Source organism: Ambystoma mexicanum, chromosome 11 (genome assembly GCF_040938575.1).
Source record: "Ambystoma mexicanum isolate Mex_15411 chromosome 11, UKY_AmexF1_1, whole genome shotgun sequence".
In the NCBI taxonomy this organism is placed as follows: Eukaryota; Metazoa; Chordata; class Amphibia; order Caudata; family Ambystomatidae; genus Ambystoma; species Ambystoma mexicanum.
In genome coordinates, this window is record NC_090934.1 from 467068413 (window position 1) to 467092724 (window position 24312).

Consider the following 24312-nt stretch of genomic DNA (forward strand, 5'->3'; position numbering starts at 1 on the left):
TTATTCGGCATGCACTGGAGAATTAATCCTCTCTTAATGGTCCTACTCAATTCAATCGCACAACCTCTTATGAATTTGGATGGGCTCAGATGGTCATTCCCATATTCAAGTCTCTGATATGGAGATTGTACTCAGTTCTTCACAGTCAGAGCAGAACCCGCTTAGCTATCTTATCCGGTATCGTTCATAAATATGCATATACGTGTCAAGTAACGGCTTAGGCGGGGACACTAATCCAAAAAAGTGCGTCATTTTTCAATCTCTCAGCATTATTAGGAGGAAGTGCCTGGAAGCGGCCCTTTTGACCTGGAAAGAAAAAAAAACAACACGCCTCATCACATTGTCATCACATCATATGACAGCTGTACGGCCCAACTTTGCAAAGACAATTATTGTTTGATATATTCAAAGCCCTGCGTTTACCATGACCTAGTCTGTGAGCCCTATGTGTCGGCATTGCCTAACAAGGCCTCTAAACCCAAAAGGTACTGAACAAATGTCAAGTGGGACCCCTAGGGTCAGCACGCCAGGTGGTCCAGTGCGTTCACATCCAATATGTGGTCATAGAACTCCTTCTGCTGGATGGCAAAAGAAAAAGCATCGCAGCCGCGGCTTTGTTAATGAAGATTTACACAGTGTTAGGAGCAGCCCAGCACCTGCAAGAAACACCTGCTATTTAATCAACGTGCACTGAAATTCACTGATAGTTTGATCCTCTTCTGAAGAACTTATAGACCATTGAAGCAGTAATGACAGTTTAGGGATAAACCTCAAGGAAAAACAGCATGTGAACGCCCCACAGAGCCAACTGGTCCATGCCAACTAAGGATCCCCAATGGAGATTGTGATATTGTTAACCTCTGGTACTTGCCAAAATGACTGCCATGGAAAAATTAATTGTAGACCTAGAAAGCACCCCATTTCTACTTTCATGGTGGAAGAGGCTGTGGTGGAGAAGAATAACAGGAGGGGAGCAGGACAAGGCAGCCAAACGGTAAGATACACCAATCGGATTGGCTGAAGGCCTAGACCCGGGAAGTAGAGGCATGCAGTCCAATATCACTGCTGAAGAGCCTTGAACTGGTGGACAACATCAGCGATGGAGCATCGAACGGCAGCCACGGCATAAGCAGCCCAGGTATGGGCGTAGGACATGGGAGGACAAATCCCCCCCCATAATTCTAAGAGTGGGGGATATAATGGCATTTATCCCCCCAGAATAAGTGCTGTCATGCACACTGCAGTGCATTGTGTCTCTGCACTGTCTGCAGTTGCATCATGCTGCGGGTAAAAATACTTCTGCAGGCTGCAGCCGTCAGCATGCAAAAGTACAGGTTCTGCAGACTGGAGGCTATGATGTGATATGGTATTTATAACGCGCCTATACACAAGTGTTTCAAGGCTAAAAGTACTTCTGCAGGCTGCAGCCGTCAGCATGCAAAAGTACAGGTTCTGCAGACTGGAGGCTATGATGTGTTATGGTATTTATACCGCACCTATACACAAGTGTTTCAAGGCTAAAAGTACTTCTGCAGGCTGTGTGGGCATTTACAGAAGTTGATGCCACTGCGGTGGGCCCGAATGCATTAGCGTAAGCCCCCCCCCTTGCTAGACAATCCTGGCTACACCTCTGTGTCAAGCGTAACAGGATACAACAGGGAGGTTTGATTAAGAGGAAAGATGGAAGTCACTCAGCTATGGCGTGAAATTTCGAATTGGTGGTCTTTTGGCACTTTGACCTATGACGTATTTTTCAGTTATGTAAAATGTGGTGCGCAAAGAAAAAAGTTCAACGCCGTGTTAGTCCAGTTTTAAAATCAAACGCGATGCAAGTTTTGATAGCATTTATTGGACTAACTGAAAATACTATGCAGAGATGGAGCAAAGCAATGGCGTACCAAGTCCCACACACTTTTTCGTCAGATGGTGCAGTGCGGAATCTGGCGACATCTTCTGCGGGACTTGGTAAGCTAGGGCTTTGTTCCATGTCTGAATAGTATTTTCAGGAAGTCTTATAAAAGGTATCAAACCTGCATCTTGGGTGATACAATTAGGTGTCATATTAGGTGATGAAAACATTTAAAAGTTGTTTCTTAAATTGTTCTTCTTCTCGATTCTATGTATTACCAAAAGCATTGGTGGAATGGAAATGAAAAAAAAAAACTAAAACACTGTTTGAGCTGAGAGAGACTTGATTTTATAGCGTCATCTATAACGCCCAGGTCGGACACCCACAAAAGAAAACTTTAACAATAAAAGATACAATTTCCAAACCCAAGCACTAGATGATGGATTATGCAAAGCATATTATTTTAAAACCCATTCATGCTTCAAGAATTCAGGTACAGCTATCAATGGGCAGTGTAATGTATTTGTCCCAACCGTACCAGATTTTTCAAAATGCAGACCTTCTAGACCATATCCGGTTCCCCGACAGCCAAATGTGATGAATTCCCTTGAGCGGATCTTAGTGTACGGGGCGGAGCGGCCACATGCCACCACCACCTACGCGATGCAGTGGCAGAAAGAGGCATGGGGAGGAGTTTCTAATCCACACAACCACATGCCAGGGACAAGGCAGGGGTTTTCCAATGGGCCAACATTTATGACGTTGGCACCTTCAAAGCACCTTATGTCCCAAAAGTAGCTATCGAGGTTGGTAATTTCCCAAGGTGCAGTGAACCTGAAAGAAGCATATTGCCAGTATAGTACAAAGTAGAGGGTTGATACTTGTCCCCAGAGAGTCAAAGAGACAAAAGAAGTGCTGCAGCACGTAGAACACTGAGGGTAGTGAAGGGGAATGAGGACACGTATGTGCGATCCTATGGACATGTGAGTATTCATCCTATTTAGTACAGGAAGAGCAAGGAGAAATCATGAACCACCCAACACTTGCAAAGCTTCTCATTGCCGCATACACACAACCTGCAAATCCAAGATGGGGGACCCGCCATCACAAAGGCTCTATCTGCTGATCCGAGGCAGGAAGGGGCGGGGTTCTCCTGATCTACTGGGAAGCTGCGTTCAAGCTACAAATTGTCAATCAAATGCCAAAAGTCGAAATTACAAATACCTGGAGTCAGGGTTAGGCACTTATGAAAAAAAACTAAAGAAACAGTCAGCAGGCCCATAGTGCAGTGGGAGTCTGTAAAGAGTGGCATGAGTGGTTTGGAAGCGCAGAGAGTAGGACAAGCTGAAGAAAGTAAAGATTGAGGAACGAAAGGAGGCCGGTGAGGTTTGGAATAAGGAGGAAATCAGGAGAAGGTGGCAAGAAAATAGAAGGTGGTGATGAATCAGAGAGAGGGGGTGGCCCGGTGGAGGTAATAATGAACTGCAAGCAAGAAAGTAGGTAGGTGGAGGAAGAATTCACAGAGGAGAGGTAAGATCAAGAGGCAGAGAAACCCCAGACGTGTGCCCTAGGCAGCGAAGAAAAGCACATTATGTGAAGGAGGGGGAGGGTGGTTCATAAGAGAGGGAGTAAAAGAAACAAACGTTAGGGGAAGTGAAGGGAGAGACAGGAAGTCAAGAGAAGAGGCTCAAGAAGGAGAAAGGAATCTTTCAGACACACCCTACATCCGCACAAGTTGATTGGAGGAGTGGAGGAAGTATGATTATATAGTGAGGCATTGAGGTGGTGTCAGGAAAGGACAGTGAGATTCAGAATACTAGGAGGAAAGGGGAGCTAAAAGGGTCACTCGAGGAAAAAGCTAATTTGGAGCCGTCAAGAAGTAAGAGGCTGGCTTGGGAGCCAGTGCCATGTTCCCAGGTTAAGGAGTAAGAAACCATTGGTCCCCCCAGCCTAAGACCACTTGGTTTGGAGCCCTGTTATGCTCACGCTGGCCATGCAGCAACATGAGGTTTCTGGCAGGGAATCACTCCAGAAGTCATGAGATCATAAGGGGAAACGAAAGATGGAATGGATAGCCAAGACAGCATTGCAGGAAACAAACCATGACATACTGAGCGATTGCGAATGATCAAAAATTACCATTAGGGAGTCCAGACTAATGCTTACTGATACCAAAGAGTTTTACCCTGTGGAAACCCAAGAAAAAGCCATCCTGCTATTTTGAGTTGGGACCCATATGTTAATCCAAATAAACACATGTTCATTTGATCCCCATCCATCTGGTGTATGTCTAGCAAAGATCACCGCTCAGCTTCGTGAAACAACACATTCAGTTATTGGACAGATTCCAGCCAGTGACCATGAAAGTGAAAGAAAAGTCTCTACTCCTATCGTGCTAATCAGAGCCTTTAATGTTAGAGGACACAGTGCAGCCATACCAAATTGTAATTGTTCTTTTATAACGCGCTTAATGTCAAAGATTGGTTTCTAAGCGCAGGATCGGGATTTGAATCTGTGTTGTGCTGTGTTGTCTTGCTTCCAAGATAAACACATTGCCCCTGAGCTATCCCCTTCACAATAGCAGAGAGGCAGTGCTCTTTGCAACCAACATACATAAATGCGGCACACATTTGACCCATGGCACCTAGACGTGGTTAAACACCTTGCTGTGGCTTCCAATTAAAGTTAGAGGAGCGTTGTCAAAGGAAAGCTTTAGTTGGGAATATGTCACCAATTTCCGAGCTGGAATGTGGCGGTGTGTCTTCTAACTAACTCAGGCTGACTACACTGCTCTAGGCAATCATACCGTTCACACAGACTAACGCTGCACACGCGAAAGCTTCTTCTAACTAAAGTGCCATTACACATTCAACTTAGAAGACACAACGCCACATTCCAGCTCGGACATTTCTCACTACAAACATGTTGAACATTATGTTAATGTTTAATTTTCAACTATAAAAAAGAGAGTGATCTGCTTTACTTTTTGAATGCATTAGCCACCAAACCCCTGAGGAACCACCAGAGATCAGGAGGGGAAACACATGTCGGGATCAGGCTGGGCACAATGAACTTTAAATCAACTCAATTTTAAATTTATACTGGTGATAATGTTAGGAATTGAAGGACTGTATAATTCAAATGAAGATATTATCCAAGATAACAATCGAAATAAATTGAGGCTAAGAAAACTATACCATTTGCTTCTTTCAAGATTGAATTGTTTATTTTGAGAAGTTTTGTTGACTGTGAAAGTCTTTTCTTTGTTCAAGCGCGGACTACAATAAGGTCTAGTTCATTTCATTTTTTTATTGATTTTCATTTGGCAGCACATTACAAGTTCTTTTGACAAACACATAGACTCATTACATGTTGGCCGATGTGGAATTAATATGTCGTAATTACTGCATACCGGCATGTTTCTGCACCGGCCAACTACACGTTTTCAGGAGAGGTGGTCGGAATGACCTCCAGCTAAAAGCTGGAGGTCATTCCGCCCCCTTACTGGCAAAAATCACTGGTATTACAGATGCCAGTAATACTGGCACCTGTAATACCTGAAAATCCCCGCATGGAGTCCAATGGGACTCCATGGAATGGGGATTTATCACCGTCACCGGCACTCAGAATACAGATGAAATTCAACCAGACTGAGTGGTGGTAACGGTATTACAGTTTGCCAGTATCATGGTGGATTTACCGTCAGGATACCAGCAAACTTGTATTGAGGCCATAGTCTTAGAACGCTATGTTTTTTCTTATGGCCTTGGTCTTACACACACCTGTTTTGCTGGCTACGTGCAGCTTGGTATCTTAAGTATGATTTAGCTGAACATGTCTCACTGGCCAATTCTATGCAATGCCAAACATTCAGACAGTGGGACACATACAACTAAATCATTTGTAAGCTACCCATCATCAAATGTTATGAAATGGATAAGTTTACAAAATTGGTCTTGCCTAAATAAGCACCAAGAACAGAAACAATAACCTCATGTAATAAATTCCACCTAAAGAATCTGCAATTAGGCAGTGCAAAACATGTTGCGGACACAAGGACATAACATAAAAGTGAATTCTAAGACTATGTGGTCATGCAAAATATTTGTAATGTACTTCAGAATGGAAAACAAGGATACTCAATCTAAAGCTTGAAGACATGAGGACATAATTGGTTGAATTACTAGACTATGCTAAAAAGAATAATGAATGTTTTGCAGAATGGACAATAAGGATTATTTATCTATGGTTTAAATAAAAAAGGTAACCTGACAACTATTTTTTTAAGAAGATTTCAAGAATAATTATTGGATAAGATTAATAGAAATGCAGAAAAGTTAATGATTATTAAAGATAACTTTATTGAAAACATAACAAACAAAACATAACACAGAATTGGCGCAATCCTGATTTGGAAGAAGTGCAATATATACACCAGTAAACTTCATGTAGCTTTATTTTGGTTTAGACCGAGCAGCATACTAAATGAGTTTTGATCGGAGTGTTTCAGTGCCAAGATAGTGAACAGAACATTTCACCAGTAGATATTTTGAAATAGGGAAGCGTTTCTCTTTTTTCTGTACGCTGTATACTTATTCACCATTAGGTGCTTGACTGGAGCTAAGGTGAGGCAGATTGTGACAAGTGAAGACCGCCCACATGATCATGGGGTTCTCACACTACCAGTCAATGCATATCACTCAAACCTATGGGGGAAAGTTCATGCAAGGTGTGGATACTATACTTGTCTACTGTGCAGGGAACTTTATGCCAGTTTCAATGCTGATATTGAGTAAAAATATTGAGTAAAAAGAACAGGGTACAAACGAGCAGGAAGAAATAAATAAAACCAAGGGAGTAAGAGAACAAGTAAAAGTGGAGATGTAAGTATATCAGGAGAGTTTAATTTAGGTGATGGGAGAAGGGAATCCAAGAAATTGAGAAAAAGTATAAAGAAGAGATGCCAGGAGAACAAAAGAGGGAACAAGAAAGTAGGGAAGATTGGAGGAAGAAGGGGAGCACGACAATGTGAGAGGGAGGGGTGTGTGTTCTTGTACAGAAATGAGCAAGATTTCTGTGAATGCAAGGGGTGGGCTATCCCATCACTAGATAGCACCCCCAATCTCTAGTATCATCATATACCTCAATAGGGCCTTATACACGGCAAGCAATAATGTGCCTAGTTTCAGGGAAAAGGTACAATAATGGTGTAGCTAAGAGGACACATGTTCACACTAAAGCAGCCAGTCTTCCAGCAGTCATCCTGTTAAATGCTTTGTGTACAAAACCATCCTCTGCCAAGATGTCTGGGTGGTAGATCTTACACTTCCTTAAAGAGACACTTCCAGCCCCATGCCCTCCTCTTTAGAATCAGAAGTTTTGAAAAAGAGTACAGAAATGCATGTATGATTTTAGTAGTACTTTTTTCGTTAGCAAACCAATCTGTACCAAGTATAAAGTTGAAATGTGTCGCAGTACCAAGCACATATTCAGTATTAATTAGGTTATCATTTCAGGATTAATAAACACAGATGACGATTCACAAAAGTTGTGATCACTTAATCTATGCACAAATATATCTACAATGCACACAATTTGCTATGAGATACTCATAAAACAAATATTACTTACCAGTAATCGTCTTTCTGAAGCTTGTATCTGCTTAGAATCACATGCTTTACATAGGCCGCCGTCTATTGGTTGGTGCAGAATATTAAGTATTGTTTTCGGATTTGAAAAAAGGGGCATAGACAGTGGCAGACCTGTAACACTATCCCTGCCCTTCATGAAATTGGTACCCAGGATCTCTCACCCATACTTGTGCTTTGATTATTTGTTTTCTGGCATGTGTATAATGAGGTCTCCCTTTTTCATATGTGAATGCACCCTTCTGCTCCTGCATGGCGAGGATGGGTGGGTGCATGTGATTCTAAGCAGATACTTATCAGAAATCGTCTTAACGAAGCTTGTAATATTTGTCTTCCGGAGTCTGTGAATCCGTTAAGATTTATATGCTTTGCTAGATTAGCAAGCAGTATTTATTGAAGGAGGTGGGAGAGCTGAAGAACTGTTACTGAATAAATGTGTTAATATCGCCTGCCCCACGTGTGGGTCTGCTTTTGATTGTGTATCTACGCAGTAGTGTTTTGTGAATGTGTGTACTGAGCTCGGAGTTGGCACTTTACAAATGGCTTCCGGTGGTAAATTTGCTAGGAAAGCAAGGGATGTTCATATACGTCTTGTGGAGTGTGCCCTTGGTGTGGAGGGCAGTGTTTTGTTAGTAATAGAGTAGCACATCTAAATGCATCTAACAAACTACCTTGAGAACGTTGCCTTGGTGACTGCCTGTCCCTCTCTTCCTAGTGCATTGAACACAAATAATTGTGTTACTGTATGCCCTTTGTTTTGTCAAGACAGTACATTACTGCTCTTCGCACATCTAGGGTATGGAGAGATCTTTCTTCTCTACTATGTGGGTTTTGGAAGTAAGCTGATAATTTAACTGACTGGTTTACATGGAAATTAGAAATTAATTTTGGTGAGAATCTAGGATGTGTTCTCAGAATCACCTTTTTTTGTCTATGGTAACAAATGGTTAAGAGACAGACAGTGCTTGTAGTTTACATATTCTTCAAAAAGATGTTATAGCAATGAGGAAAGCCATTTTGTATGTGATGTCCTTATGAGAAGCTTTGTGTATGGGTTTAAAGGGCTGTCCCATGAGTCAGGTGAGTACCATATTTAAATCCCACCCAGGAGGGATGTGTGTCACTGGTGGGTGTATGTGTTGAACACCATCCATAAAGGCTTTAACTATTGGTAATCTCCACCATGACGGTTTTTGTTGTGATGTGAAGTATGCTGCTAAAGCCTGCCAAATGTATCTTTAGTGAGTTATATACCAGATCTAAGCCTAGCAAGTACATGAGATATAGTACCACATCAGAAGCCAGGCAATCTATGGGGTTAGCTTTGTATCTCTTGCACAGAACACAAATCTTTTCCACTTGTTAAAGTAGCAATCTCTTGTTTTGGGGTTTCTAGTTTCTCAAATGATATGCATGAACTTTGGGGGGAGTTTGAAATGAACAAACTCTATGATGACCTCAGGAGCTAGGCTGCTAAACTTGTCATCTGAAGTGTAAAGTGTGTTACCTGCTTGTTTTTCTGTGTTAGCAGGTTGTCTATTGGATGTAGCTTGATTGGTGTGCATAGGGACATGTGTATTAGGTGTGAGCACGATGTCCGTCTCGCCCACATTGGTGCAATGAGTATCATTGTTGTACTCCCTTGGTGCACTTTGTGAATTATTTTGTGAATGAGTGGTGTTGGTGGGGGGAGAAGTGTATGCAAACATCCCTGATCAGTTCATCCATAGTGAGCTGCCTAGGGAACTGGTGTTGGGGGAACTTGACGCATAGTCTAGGCATTTTTCTGTTTGAAATAGGTCTATTTTTTCACGTGTACCCATATCGCAAAAATCCACAAGTATATTGGTGTTGAGGTACCACTTGTGTTCTGATATTAAGACTCTGCTGAGTGAGTCTGCTGAACCCTTGGTACGTGCTGTGTCTGAATGGATAAATCCCTCTGTATGCACCAGTACCAAATGTTTTGCACCAGGGTGGACAGATGTTTTGAATGAGTTCTGCCCTGCTTGTTGATATATAACATTGCAGTGATATTGTCTGTCAGTACGAGGATGGTCTTCCATGGTAGGTCATTTTTCAAGGAAAGTAGCACCATCTTTATTGCTAGGATCTCTAGTCAGTTTATGTGGTATTTCGTTTTGTTTTGCTGTTCATTTCCCCTGGGCAGTGAGGTGAAGGCAATGTGCTCTCGATGCTGCCAGTGATACTTCAGTTGTTACAGTTATTTCTGGCTGCAGGGACACAAAATGTCTTCCTACGTTCATGTTGCTTGGTGACCACCATAGGAAACTTGATAACGTTTCGCTAGACTACTATTAGATCTTCCTATTGACCTATTGTTTGTGACCATTGATCAATGATAATGCAAGATGTCATCTAGGAGTCTCAAAGTTTCTGACTGATAACATTTGGCCTGGTTTGAAAATAGGGATGAGTGTTTGGAAGGCACAAACTTTCTCTGGCATTGGGTATGTTGTGGCTGTTTGAGTGTTTAGAATTGCCTGAAGAGACTTTCTCTCTGCTTGCTGTTAAGCTTGACTTTTTCTCATTGATTGAGAAACATAAGCTGTGTAACAATTGTACTGTCAGCGGAGTGTGTGCTAGGCACTCTTCCCTTCCCATTATAAGCCAATCATCTATATAAGGATATACTGGTATTGCATCACTGTGTAAATGTGTTGCAACCACTGCAATCGCCTTGGTAAATACACGAGGTGCCAAGGCAATTCCAAAAGAAAGCACCTTGAATTGGTAGTATTTATTCAGTACTTTGAACCGGAGGTATTTTCTGTGACTTTGGAACATTGAAATATGAAAGTACGCATATTTCCGATTTAATGTCGCCATGAGGTTTCCCTCCCTTAATAGGGGTATGACTTACTGCATATGTTATCATCCCGAATTGTTTGGGTTTGAGGTGTCTGTTTGCTGGTCTTAGATTAGGACTGGTCTTATTGATTCATCCTATTTTGGCACTAGAAAGTAAACCAAATATATTCCTGTGTTTACCTGGTCTGCTGTTACGTCTCCTAGTGCTCTCTTTGTAGTAGTTCTTGTATCTCCTCCAGTAGTAACTTGAGATGTTCTGGGAGGATGGTTCTCCTTTTGGGTAGATTGCTTGGTTTTTGTAAAAGCTTGATGCAGTACCCTTTGCTTGCAGTACTTAAGACCCACTTCTCTGATATTAGCCCCTCCAATATTTGGGGATATGTTTTTATGTGACCCACTAGCAGGGTTGTATAGGAGGGGACTGCTATTGGGTAATAATTTCTCAGCAGGGGCTGTGCCTCTAGAGGCCTGTCCTCTGCCCTGTGCTTTTTCTCAACATGGATGGTGCAAGCGTCAGAAACCACTGATCCCTTGACTGAGGCTGCTTTGAAAGGTGGGACTACCCTGATGTGAGTGTTGTTGGCTAGGTGTCAAGTAGGATTGGCTCCAAAAGGGGCGCCTACCTCTGAAATTCTCTCTCTGCGGGAAGGATCTCCCTGAAATCGGGTTTCAACTTTTAAGGGTATCATGTGCTTTTCTAGCTTTTTCTAAAGCTTCGTCCACTGCTGTCTCAAATTGGCAATCATCCTCGACGTGTTTGTCCAGGAGGTTGGCCTGTGTATCAAGTATAATGACAGACCCTCTAAGCCAAGCATATCTATTTAGCATTGTTGCCTCTGTAATAATTCTGCCCGCTGTTTCTGCAGCACTCGATGAATTTTCAATCACTGCGTTGGATGTATTTTTCCCCTGTTGTTATTTTTAACATTGCTGATCCAGTTGGCTCTGCTACCTGATCTGTAACCTATCCGATTTGAGCTCATTGGTCCCTATTGTATCTTGCCATGAGAGATGTTGCGTTAGCAATTCTTACCACATAAGATGTTGCAGTTGCTGTTCTCATCCCAAAGTGTGAATCTTTTTGCTTTCCTTATCTAGTGTTAATTTGCTTGTAGACAGTGGTGCTCCCCTCTTTTTCGAGCAGTAGTTGTTACTAAGGAATCACCATTGTGCTGGCCCCTATTATTTAATGGTTCAGTAGGTGCCGATCTGTACTTTTCAATTCTGTGGTTAGTGGGTTTTGTCTGCATCAGATTAGCGAAAGATGGGGTAATTCTCCCGACTACACTTTCTAATAAAGGAATAGCCTCTGAGGCAGACTTTGTTTCCTTGAGGACGTCCTCGACAAAATCAGTCTATTCTTGCGGTTCCTCAATCTGTATGTTAAATCTCTTTGCTGCTCTTGTTAATAAATCAGCATATTGGACTTGGTCCTCTGTTGGAGAGGGTGAAGTAGAAGGGTCAGTTATTTCTGGGGATGGCATGGTTTGGTCATCTGGGCCGATTTCGGTGTTCTCATTCTCCTCTTCAATAATCTCTTCAGAGTATATGTTCTTCTCCTCTAAAATGTCTTCCTCTTGAGTGGGTTGAGGGAGTATTTTAGCCCTTTTAAGGATATATCCAAAACAGGTTCTTCCCCTTCCTTTTTGTGGGTAGTCAGAAATCCACAAAGGACTACATTTTCCCGAAGAAGAGTTGAAAATCTGCCCTCAGCCTATTGAGTTTCCTGTGAGGTTTGTCCTGCCTGTGTTCCTACTTCCTCTTCTAAGTCTATTACCCCTGTGGTACCGTCTGTCTGCATAGCAGAGGATAAGTTATCTTTCCCTTCAACAGCTGTGTGGGTTTTCTTAACTAAATTCTGTATGGTGTTTGTCTTCTATGTTTTCTTGGGCCCGACGTCTTTCAGAGTTACTTTCCCTCCTGTAGACTTCGGAATTTCGACTTCTGCTGTTTTCGTTCTTTGTTTTGATGAATCCGTCAAAATCTCTGGGCTCTACGTTTGTGTGAGTGTACCCGGTGTGTCCGCTCGATGGCCTAACATCAAGTGTAGCTCCCGCTCCAGGCGTCTTTATCTTCGCGTCATGGAGGGGATGTCTGACAAATGTGCATCCGATTTTTTGTCTTTGGGTTCTTGTGCAGCATTATGGAGGCCAGGGGTCGTCTCCACAGCATGGCCTGATGTCGGCCCTATGAAGCTGGGGGCTAGCTGAGAGGAAACCTTTCATGTTTCCTTAATTTCTTGCTATTCTGCTTTGTTAAAGCCACTGCCAGATTCCTCCACATCAAGGTCTTTCGTGTTAATGGTCGACTCACCCAATTTCTTTTCTGACTACACTGCATGGTCTGCCCACCTTTTGGTTCAATGCTCCTTTAGCGTTTTTGGCTTAAAGAGCCTACAGGCCTTACACCGATAGTTGTCGTGCTTCCTTGGTAGGTAGCTGCTACACATACGGTGTGTGCACTTACAAGGGAACTTTGTATTACAGCCTGGGCAAAATTTAAACACAGTCTTCCCTATTGGGATGGCTTGAAACGAGCAGGATAAGTATTACATGCAATTGTGAAATGGGAATTAAAGGCATTCTATTCTTTTACAGAAGGCTATGAGGAATGTTAACCCTCCACCATTCTCCTTCCCCCCCCATCACCTTTTCAGTGTTTCACATCTTTCACTGCCCTGCTGCTCTCGACTCTGATTCCGGGTGTGGACATTGGCAGGGGTAGCCCTCAACAGTGGTCCGATCGACAGAGACTCTGCATTAAGCATCCAACCTCAGAGGCAGAAAAAACAATCTGAGGACCCTGTTGTGTGAGGGATCAATGGTACCCATACATGTAGAGGAGGGATATTGTACACCCCTTTTTTCGAATCCAAACACCATATGTAATACTCCACACCCACGACTAGATTGCGGCCTATGCAAAGTGTGCGAATCTAAGCAGATTTACAAGCTCCAGAAGAGGCCATTGCAAGGGCAGTGCAAATACAAGTTTATTAACGTGCCTGGGCATTCACAAACGTTCCCAAACGCATTACTCAGGCTTATCTGCACAGCCAACCTACACCGGAGTGATCAGGGTGGAAGTGGCCGAGCCCGCTTGGAATACTGTATGGATTGTGGTAACACTGGCAGCATGCGCTCAGAAAGGGACCACAGCTATGTGAAAAATGATAATAACCAGGACAGAAAAAGCAAACAATAACTCCTTTTTTGGGGGGGGGGGTCACAAATACGTACAAGTCCCCTTTCTTTGTGGATTTCCACCAATTAGACAGAGAATGTATTGTATAACCAGAGTAGTGATCTCCTCAACGAATACAAGTTCCCTTCGTAACGTATCATGCCATGTAGGCATAAGATAGAATGCCATTATTACACATCTAATTCCTTAACTTTTATGTAAACAAGAGTGTATGATGCTTTCTCTAGTACACACTTAGCTGGGAAGCAACAGAGCACGGTGCATATAGGGGGTGAGTGAATAGAATACAGTGCATTGGTCCCACACAGTCAATGGCAGACGTGCTCTGCAACATTTAATTATGGAGAGAGGAGAGTGGGTTGTAGGAGAGATTACTAGGCAACATGCACCATTCTACTGCATTTCAACAGCAACACGACTTCAGAAGAGAAGAGGAGAGGTACTGGAAGTATGTATTTGGCATCAGTGCCTGGAAATGGGCATGCATAAAATCATTAAGATCGAATATACCAGTTATACCGGTGAAGCAGTCATCCTGCTCACGATCAGGGACTAAAGTGAGAGACTAGCCCCAGGTCTATGTAAACTGATCACAAGTCCAACCACATTTCAATAGGTTCCCCACATAGATCTTATGCATGGGTGGGCTGGAGGCAACTACCTTTCCTAAGGTGAATCAGGAAGCAAAACCTCACAGGGGCAACTTCAGGAGGAGGCCCCCTCACAGCACAGAACACCTCTTCCTATAAAGCACAGAAAGGATTTTTTTTCAAAGAAATCTAAAATCCCTAAATTGCAAATAATTTGTAGGTACAGGCGATGTTAAAATAACTAATGAAAATGAGTAATAAAACACTTGCACTTCAAAGTCAAACACTTCTCTGTAAACCAAATGTTTAATGTCCATGCCTGTTGCAATCGCAAGAGTGTGCAATTATAGTCGTGAGCCTTTTATGGGCTTTGAATAAAGTAAATTGGGTAATTTGGTACAACACCCTTCACAAATGTGGATAATCCTCTCGCTCCATGCCCCAAGATTTCACTCCGGCCATGAAAACTGGAACACTGCTTGGTTTCTAATATATGTTGCCAAAGGTGTAAAAGCCATGTGCAGAAATATTATCAAATGTGCCTTCTGAATTAACAGCGGCTCTCAATTTCTAAACCATGGAAAAGAGACTGGAGACTGAGAAATCCCAGAGGACAGATCAGTTTAGGGTAGTTGTTGACTGCCTTTCACAGATATGCCATCTCTGCTGCAAACATTAGTCCCTCGATTCACTCGGAAACTAACCTGTTTCTCGAAGGACATATTTTTCAATGCACATTTACTATGTGGTTTTGGCTGCTATTCTTTCCTAGCATGAGTTATTAAGCATAGTACTAATTTAGCTCTTGAATGAACACTGTGCAGAGAGAATTGGACATTGCTGCTAAACTGAAAATGGGATGGGGTTAGATGTAGACTAATGATACATTGCAATCAGTTCAACCAGGCAACCCAGGCACAAATACCAGCTGACCAATTTGAAGAAATGGTTCTATCCTGTGCAAATCATGCTGAATCGCTGTGCCTTACTTTGGCTGCCTGCCACAATTGTGCACCAGAAAACCTGGGTTTCAATCCAAACTCCCAAGGTTATGCGATTATGGGAAATCAGTGTACGTTTAATTGCCTCGTTTCCTTCGTCTGGAACACTAGGGCCTGCATATAAGGAGACTAGTATCAGAAGTTCGGAAAACATGTAGGCTTTCCAACAGAGCACCGTTTGCAACCTAGATCATAGTGCATAATAAATGTGCCTGGACACGGGTTCTAAACTCGGAGCAAGCTGCAAGGTTGGGGCCATGACTGATATCACGAAGCTTAACAGAATAATGAATCCGGTTATTTCAGCGTAGCCCTTTCGTGATGCTCCCCAAGTACCTAAAGTCTCACTGGGGGGCACCGGGCAGCATGAGAAGCTAGTACTAGCTAGCAGGGCGATCAACAGGCGCAGGGGGGAGCTGGCATTGGTGGAGTGCAAGATGCTCACACTGATGCCTCACTAGTGAGAAGTGTGAGGGGCTGGCCCTTCACTAGAAGACTTCAAATACCAATAGTCTTAGTCCAGCAATGCCCGAATGTTCAGAAACTAGCAACATGTGCAGCCTGAAGAGTCGACTGGAGATGGCTGCCCTACACACGAAAAAGCTCACACTCAACCTATACTTCCACCACCATCTATGGGCGTGTACTAGAAGATCACTAACCGCGGTGTGGGGGAAGGACATGGTGAGATCTCTTAACGGGTATCATTCCCTAAGGAGGAATTCATATGAAAACTATAAAACATGCAACAATAGCCTGGCAAGACCATCTTTAGCTCTTGGCTTCTTCAACACTGAAAATAACTGCACTATTCCACGGAATGACCCACGTCTAGGAATGCATAGGGTACATTGATGATTCCCGAAGCAGCACTTACTATATACCATCCACTATTTCACAGAAAGACCCATGCCTAGGAATGCATAGGGTACATTGATGATTCCCGAAGCAGCACTTACTCTATACCATGCACTATTCCACGGAAAGACCCACGCCTAGGAATGCATAGGGTACATTGATGATGCCCGATACTCTATACCACGCACTGTTCCACGGAAAGACCCACGCCTAGGAATGCAAAGGGTACATTGATGATTCCCGAAGCAGCACTTTCTCTATACCATGCACTATTTCACAGAAAGACCCATGCCTAGGAATGCATAGGGTACATTGATGATTCCCGAAGCAGCACTTACTCTATACCATGCACTATTCCATGGAAAGACTCACCCCTAGGAATGTATAGGGTATATTGATGATGCCCGAAGCAGCACATACTCTATACCATGCACTGTTCCACGGAAAGACCCACGCCTAGGAATGCATAGGGTACATTGATGATGCCCGAAGCAGCACATTCTCTATACCACGCACTGTTCCATGGAAAGACTCACCCCTAGGAATGTATAGGGTATATTGATGATGCCCGAAGCAGCACATACTCTATACCATGCACTGTTCCACGGAAAGACCCACGCCTAGGAATGCATAGGGTACATTGATGATGCCCGAAGCAGCACATTCTCTATACCACGCACTGTTCCACGTAAAAAGACCTACGCCTAGGAATGTATAGGGTATATTGCTGATGCCCGAAGCAGCACATACTCTATACCATGCACTATTCCACGGAAAGACCCACGCCTAGGAATGCATAGGGTACATTGATGATGCCCGAAGCAGCACATTCTCTATACCACGCACTGTTCCACGTAAAAAGACCCACACCCAGGAATGCATAGGGTACATTGATGATACCCCAAGCAGCACATACTCTATACCATGCACTATTCCACGGAAAGACCCACGCTTAGGAATGCATAGGGTACATTGATGATGCCCGAAGCAGCACTTACTCTATACCATGAACTATTCCACAGAAAGACCCACACCCAGGAATGCATAGGGTACATTGATGATGCCCAAAGCCGCACATACTCTATACCATGCACTATTCCACGGAAAGACCCACGCCTAGGAATGCATAGGGCACATTGATGATGCCCGAAGCAGAACATTCTCTATACCACGCACTGTTCCATGTAAAAAGACCCACGCCTAGGAATGCATAGGGTACATTGATGATGCCCGAAGCAGCACATACTCTATACCATGCTGGTGGTAGAGCATGACTAGTTTGTCGACAAACGTATAGTTCTGAATGTAAAGAAGCAGATAATGTGAGGGCAGAGAAGGACTGGCAGGCTCATCTCCACTGCGCAGCATTATATCAGATGGTGAATTATTCCCTAATGTTATTGGCTTCCTGGGATGCAATAGCACAGCTGCACAGCTAAGCAAACACTGTACCGGAGCAGAAACGCATTGAAGCAATACATATTTCCAATCTGGTAACTTTCACCCGGGTTCAAACGTCATGCCAAAGTTTCTATGACGTGGACTCATGTTTGCACAATACTGCTGGCTAATATCCGGCCGGCTGGGGGCTTCATTTCCCAGGTTCAAGCTCCTCCTCCCCAAAGCCCTGAGTGCGTGTTTCCTTTATTTTAATAATCTTCGCCCTTTTTGTTTTTGTATTCACTCATATGGGGGAGCATCTGAACACGAGAGCCCTTTTGATTTACCCACTATTTTACTACTAACTGCACAATAAATAAATAAATATTAGCGATGCAAGACAACCAATCGTCCAGTATTGCAATAGTCTAGTGAACATCTGGAGGGAGAGAGAGTTTAGTGAAAATCTGGAGAGAGAGAGAGTTTAGTGAAAATCTGGAGAGAGAGATAGAGAGAGAGAGAGAGAGAGAGAGAGAGAGAGTCTAGTGAACATCTGGAGGGAGAGAGAGAAAGAGAGAGAAAGAGAGAGATAGAGAGAGAGAGTCTAGTGAACATCTGGAGAGAGAGAGAGAGAGAGAGAGAGAGAGAGACTGTGTTTCTTCTAATAATGTAGTACTACTTGACAGCTGATTGAGGAGCGCGTTCTCTAATAATGTAGTACTACTTGACAGCTGATTGAGGAGCGCGTTCGTGGTTGCAATCCTATCGCAGCATGGCTCAATTAATAGTCTATTTAGCCACATAAAGATGAAAGGCTATGAGCAATAATAATCACGTCACGTGATCGAGCACCAAGGGATACATTAAAGAGTGTTTTGTTATCCAGGAATATAGCCACCTGACTGGTTTTGGTACTGAAACACTGTGACTAGTACCCCAGGGCTGACATCGCGAAACTGTGCACCAATTGTTTCTACGATTTTGTTAAAAGTGCGTTGTATTGTACATCAAACACGTCTACTTAAGAGTATTAATCAGAGAGCACTTTAAGATCCAGAGGAGGACCTCATTCAGCAAAACGCAAAAAAGTTACCCACTGGAGGGCAACCCTTCACCTCGACAGCACCCACCCAGAGTACATTATTCCTAAAAACGTTCAAAAGTATGCAAACTTTGACACTTCCAATTGAAAACTTCACTGCCCGGCTTTCCAAGGAAGCCTTCCAAGAAGTTATGCAAAGCGAGTGTATTATGATCACAACATCCCCCAATCGGATCCCTACTGCTCCCCAGCTGAGGACTCGGTAGCAGGTACTTGAAAGTCATACTTTCTGGGTTATTCTTCCCATCAACTAGGAAACCTACGTGGCTGGTCCACAGCCAGAGAGACTTCAACTTCCTCAAGGGCCACCTTGTTTAAGAAAGAGTATGTGTCCCAAGTAAACGATCGGACCCTTGACAGGCGGTACTTTTTCTAGACTCTGCAAAGCGCACACATTTGGTATAGTTCGGGTATCAGGTGGACACAAATGGTGAACATTGATTTTTCCCAATCTAAGTTAATCTTCTGGCCTCCAACAGCTGCACATATCATTGACCTTACATTTGGATACTTGTGTCTGTGTCTCTGAATAAAGGTTTGGGGCTTGCACACCATCGCAATCTGCCAGGATGTGAATGTGATGTGAAGTAGGGTTGTCAAGTTTGTACTGGCTTGGGAATGTATAAAGGAGATAAGGCACAGGATCCATCTGGACTCTCAATGCCTTAGACTATCAGTTTTACGCTGCCTGCAGTGGTGTTATTGGGACCGCTAACATTATACTGAGCTAATTCTGGCATAGTATTAAATGGCATGCCTCGCCTCTCTACCTTGGACCATCATTGAGATTGAGGTGGTTTCAAAGTACAAAATAAACATCAATAAAACGTATGCAATACAAGTAATTGTGCAATGCAATCGAGCAAAACAGGGCTAAATACTGCACTAACCTGTGTCTCGTTGGTCACTGGTACCCGCTCACTGTACAATGGCTTGGCCTGCAGAGCACCGAGGCAGTGGCAATCCTTACGGGCCAACCAGGGCCTATAAAAAAATAAATGAATAACAAAGTTAATCATCTACTGCACAACTCAATACCAGCCAATCACATTAAAAGAAAGGTGGACCGCAGCAGGAAGTACTTCCAGGGTAATTGCATTCCTAAGGTGAGCTGCATTAGAAGTAATGAAAATAACCCTATGGCCGCAGGAGGAGATGTGAGGAGACTTGTCAGTTTGGCCTCTCTCCCTGGCCATTTCAGGGAGGATGATTTGCAACACCGAGTGGAAGTACAGGAGAAATCGTGCACTTGGTTACTCGCTATGAGTGGAACACAGAGTAACGAGGATAATATAATACAAAAAAAACACTATCACTATTACCAATAGAAATTGGAGTACAAGTACAACAAGAATAGTAAAAATAAAAGATAACAATAATGCAAATAATAATACATGATACATTGCTGTGAGTGACCATGGTCAAACACGCTAGTCCAATTAATTTCAGCAATACACAGCTGGCCATTGATGCAGCACTAGAACGAGTGCACAGATTGGTTTCAGTTCCTCACACAGCTCCATTGTCATGCAATTCGACAGGAAGGGCAGCATTTCACGATTACCCTACTCTTATGCCTGGTCCATCATATAATTGTGTCCTTCTATTTTCCATTATGCATTGCAGTAAACCACAGGTGCTACAAGCATATAATTGAATGGTAGGACTTACATTTCTCTTAGAAGGGTAAATTGGGCCCAAATCCTACCATCTGCAGGTCGCGGACACATCACTGTATGGGGTGCATTCCCTAGCCAGGCTTGCCAATACCTGAATCCTCCTGTCCCCGGCCAACAGCCCTAGAACAGATATGAGGCACACATCTATTCCCCTGGACTGCTAACCCATCCTTCCTGCCTTTTCTCTCGATGAAATGGCCATACATAATCCATACAGCTGCCCACTACAGCTCTAGCATCATCCACTAAACTGTCCCCACCAGCGATAACACAATCAACTCTCCTGCTCACGCCACCTCCACCACACTACGCTAACCTGACCCAATCAGCACCGTCATCTGCTGACCCGCCCACTCCAGCTCTACCACCATCCACTAAGGTGACCCCACCAGCTCTAACACAAACAACTCACCTGCTCACGCCAGCTCTACCACACTCCGCTAACCTGAAAATGCCAGATCCAACACAATCAACTCATCTGGCCACAGCAACTCCTCCTCAATCAACTACCCTGACCACCATCAACTACCCTGACCACCATCAACTACCCTGACCACCATCAACTACCCTGACCACTCCAAGTCAAACGCAATCCATTAATATTTCCCCATCAGCTCCAACATTATACTGGCCTACTCACCCCAGCTCCGACATCTCCTAACCTAACCTCACCAGCTCTAATGATCTACTGACCTGCTCTAAAAGCATCCACTAACCTGATCCTAACCCTTTCTAACACAACAACTGATCTGCCCATGCCAGCTCTAACACCATCCTCTAACCTGACCCTGCCAGCTCTAACACAATCAACTCATCTGCTCATGCCAGCTCTACCACACTCCGCTAACCTGACCCAATTAGCACTCTCAATCTGCTGACCTGCTCACCCCAGCTCTACTAACATCCACTAACCTGAACATGCCAGCTCCAACACAATCAACTGACCTGGCCACAGAAACTCCCCCTCAATCAACTACCCTGACCTCCATCAACTACCCTGACCACCATCAATTACCCTGACCACCATCAACTACCCTGACCACCCCAAGTCAAACACAATCCATTAACATGTCCCCACCAGCTCTAACATTATACTGACCTGCTCACCCCAGATCTGATATCTCCTAACATAACCCCACCAGCTCTAATGATCTACTGACCTGCTCTAAAAGCATGCACTAACCTGATCCCAACCATCTCTAACACAATCAACTCACCTGCCCATGCCAGCTCTACCACGGTCCTCTAACATGACCCACCAGCTCTAACAATCTGCTGACCAGCTCTAACACCATCCACTAACCTCACCGCACCAGCTCTAACACAATCTGACCTGCTCACACCAGTTCTACCACCATCCGCTAAACTGATCCTGCAAGCGATCCACTAAACTGACCCTATTAGCTCTAACACAATCTACTAACCTGCTCCCACTAGCTCTACCACCATCCACTAACTTGACCACACCAGCTCTACCACAATCCACTAACCTGACCCTGCAAGCTCTAACACAATCTACTAACCTGCTCACACTAGCTCTACCACCTCCAACTAACTAACCTGACTGTGCAAGCCCTAACCTAATCTACTGACATTCCTAACCTAGCTCCACCACAATTAACTAACCTAACCACCCCAGCTCTACCACGATCTACTAATCTCATCACACCTGCCCTAACAATCTACTAACCTGCTCACTCGAGCTCTACCACCTTTCACGAACCTCACCACAACAGCTCTAAAACAATTAACTTGCGTGCCCACACCAGCTTTACCACCATTATGTAACCTGACCCATCCAGCTCTAACAATATATATATATATTGATCTGCTCACAACTGTTCCAAAAGCATCCACTAACCTGTCTGTGCCCGCTCTACCGCCATCACCTAACCTGGCCACACCAGCAATCCATTAAGCTTTGCAACCCAGAGAACTCTCCAGTTTAGATGTATGAAATCAGGGAAGAAATGTTCACAGTAAAGCCAACGTGTGCCTTAACTGTTCTGGCCTTGCCACCACTTGTTATATATAAGCTGTGACTAAAAATATCCAATAATGCGGGCCAACTTCATTACTGATACAGTGCTTGGCAGCCATTTGTCCACTGCGCCACGCAATCCCAAACATTTCCACGAACGCACTGTCAAGGGTTTTGACCCATGTTGAATTATTAGACGGGGTAGATGTGGGGATGAGCTGTCGCCACCCATCATTCTATCCCAGAACAAAACTAAATCAATAGACTGGGTGGATGTGGGGATGAGCTGTTGCCACCCATCATTCCATGCCAGAACCAGGAAAAATGCGCGGTTGTGCGCACACCAAAATGGTTGTCTAACCTGCCACCCACCAGTGCCAGCATGATGGACCGGAAGCACCAGGGGTGAAAGGTGGTGTCAAAGGAAAAATAACTGGCCTGTTAGCTTAAAAGCGCTTTAAAATCACCTTTGTTTCCCTGAAAGCAAGCACAAAATGCCTATTTTAAACATCACAAGATATTCAAAAATCTCAATGAACACCAGCAGACATTTGGCAGAATGTATTCTTGTGTGCATACAAAATCTGGGAAGATGAAGAGCCCAAAACAATGTTTATAACAAAACTGGCTGAGCTGTGGATGTCAGCAGCTTAATTGAAATTGGATTTAAAACCACTAAAATCGAAATGTTTAAATTAAATGAGTGACCTACCTTTGAGTGTCACATAGTTTGCAACTGTGAAATGTCATAGTTTTGAACTTAGAATCAGCATTCTAGCTGCATGTGCGAAAATTGTAAGTTGGATTTGAATCTAGAAGACTGGGAGCTAAAGTGACATTTAGCTGAATTCTGCCTGACAACAACCCCCGACAGGAGTTGAACTGGCTCAACAACTCTTCCCAGGCCTGGCTGCATCCTGCTGCCCCCACCAAAAGGAGGTGACACCTCTATGATTGAATTAGGGGAGTGGTACCTGGGGACGACAGGAAACTAAACAAAGCCCTGTCCTGGACTCAGGCAAATGTTATATTGGGGGGGGTCCAAAAATGGCTTCCTCTTGGGAGAAACTGGGAGGGGCAGTGCCTGTGAGAGCCAGCTGAGCTTGGGGGAAGTGGATAAACCAGTTATTCCACCATGTGATGTAGGAAGCCACACCCCTTTTTGACCAGGGCATAATTTTAAAAAGATAGATAACTCATAGTGCGGACTGGTCAAAATTATATAAATAATATCATTATTCTTGGGATTTTTCCGTGCACGTTTTAAGAGGTGTTAGGACCCTGTGGTGTATTCTGGGGGGTTGCTGGCGGAAAATAGGGTCTTACTCCAAATGTCTGCATGTTAAAAATCTGACAATTCATCAATTCATGTCCATACTCCTTGCGCACATTTGTGTAATTTTTGGTAAATGTCCGATATTGGTAAACCGACCAAAAAGCGCAAAATGTTGTCATTTCTGAATCCCAGCTCGCAGGAACATGGGGCTTGAACAGAGACCTGTCTTAATTCATCTGTAATATGTACATGTAATGTCAACCACTTGTGCATCTGGGAAATATGTATTTGAATCAAATATAGATTTGTGGGCAAATTGACCAGGGGAGGATCCTCTGACCCATAAACAGACCTCATCATGATGACAATCCATTTCCTTCCCCCAATCATGGGAGAGGGGAGAATTGGGCCAATGACAAGTAGAGAGGGGCAGGCTCAGTTATGCCACGCACACACCCACTTTCTAAACACATAAAAGCAGACAGTGCAGGACAGGTAGGGACATTCACTTTCCACTTTCTTGCGGGACGCTTTGCCGGGAGACTTCAGACTTCACATCCAGAGATCCAGACTTCAAATCCATCAATCTCCAGAACCTGTAGCAGAAGTTAACTCCAGAATTTGTAGCAGAGAGGCCTGAATCCACAAGCTGAATCATCTTCAGCAGGCCTCAAAACCAACCAAACTATTCAACAGCCGGGCGAGCTGTTCGGATTTTTGCCAATAACTTTTGCAAGAACCTGTAGCAGTATCCAGAAAGCAGTGCTGTATCCGGAACCAGAGAGAACCACAAACCAGACCGTTGAGAGCAGAACCAGAGACCAGACCGCTGTGAAGAACCGCTAGCAGAAGTCCAGCCAATCCTGACCCGATCAGTGACGAAGCCATTCCTGTCCAAAAGATAGTGTGAGT

The 24312-nt window shown here is 43.8% G+C and overlaps 1 protein-coding gene across 2 annotated transcripts in view; it reads right to left on the minus strand.

Annotated features, from left to right (window-relative positions):
* Positions 1-24312, minus strand: part of TSPAN18 (tetraspanin 18) — a 466236-nt gene that overhangs the window by 109415 nt on the left and 332509 nt on the right. For both annotated transcript variants that reach the window (XM_069623309.1, XM_069623310.1), the window contains one exon: positions 19355-19448. The gene's annotated coding sequence lies outside the window, so the exon portion shown is untranslated. The remainder of the gene's footprint in view (positions 1-19354; positions 19449-24312) is intronic.